Genomic DNA, 1,174 nt, shown 5'->3' on the forward strand with positions numbered 1-1,174 from the left:
CTTTGAAGAAGAAGCGATCGGTAGTTGCTTTGTTGATTTAAACATTTAGTTTTTAAATCCTTGTTGCACTAGGCAGGGTGGGAGACAGACTTCAATTTTAAAGCGGTGAAGAGTTCCAAGACTCTACCTGAACTTTAGAAGCAGTTTAAACAGTTCTTTTGTAAACGTAAATAGCTCTGCAGGAGAAAGGGGGGGGGGACAGCCCACGCTCTTTGATTTTAGAAACGCAGCCTTCACAGGCAAGAGTTTTGTTGTTTTAAAACTTGGCTTGCAGAGATGACAGCAAATAACAAGACAATGCATCTGCTTTCAGCAATCTGATTGTCCCACAGGTAAATTGACATTAGATTTTCCCCTCTTCTCCCAAGCGTCACATGGTGGGGTGATCGTGGAGTCTGCAACCGTGTGGCTGCATGTGATGGTCAAAGAACAAAGGACTGATCCCAGGCTAGTGTCCAGGGATGCCTTTTGAAGCTCCGCCCCTGACCCTAACCCTCCCCCTGACCTGTTACATAGGAATACATAGAGTTATACAAGGTACATAGAGTTATGGTTACATAGAGTTATATAAGATACATGGATCTGTGATGATCCAGAACAACCTCCAAGGTCCCTTCCAGCTGTATTATTCTGTTATTCTGTTACATTTTTCCACATCACATTCTGGCTGCTTCCCATATTTGGGGTGTCTCCTCTGGGCACTGAAATCAAATGTGGAGAAATGCCAGGAGACTCCCAACCACTTTAATTCAAAGCCTTCGGGCCAAATCTTTCCTTAGAGACTGATCCATTTGCTCCCTTTCTTTCGCTCCTTTTACTGCCTAGGAAAAAATGTCTCCTTCTGTTTCCCATAAGACCTCCCTAACTCTGTTTTACATTGTTTTTTTTTTAAATCCAATGTGCTTGCCATTCATTGCGCCAGTTTGAAAATATGCTTTTTAAAATGGGAATTAACAAATTTGATTATTTCACTCATTTTGATCGGTCTGCCACAAGGTGAACGTATTTTGGAAGATGAAATCAAACACTTTATATGAAGAGTAAAGAAGAAGAAGCTCCTTCTTTTGAGTCTTGTTTCGGATACACTATTTTCTCTCTTCAACAAAGGCTTTTCGGATGATCTAGAGAGGAAAAGCAGCAGGTGAAAAGCCCTGACTCACCTGGGCTGATCTCA

The sequence above is a fragment of the Protobothrops mucrosquamatus genome, unplaced genomic scaffold (assembly GCF_001527695.2).
Source record: "Protobothrops mucrosquamatus isolate PMUCROS unplaced genomic scaffold, P.Mucros_1.0 scaffold7128, whole genome shotgun sequence".
In the NCBI taxonomy this organism is placed as follows: Eukaryota; Metazoa; Chordata; class Lepidosauria; order Squamata; family Viperidae; genus Protobothrops; species Protobothrops mucrosquamatus.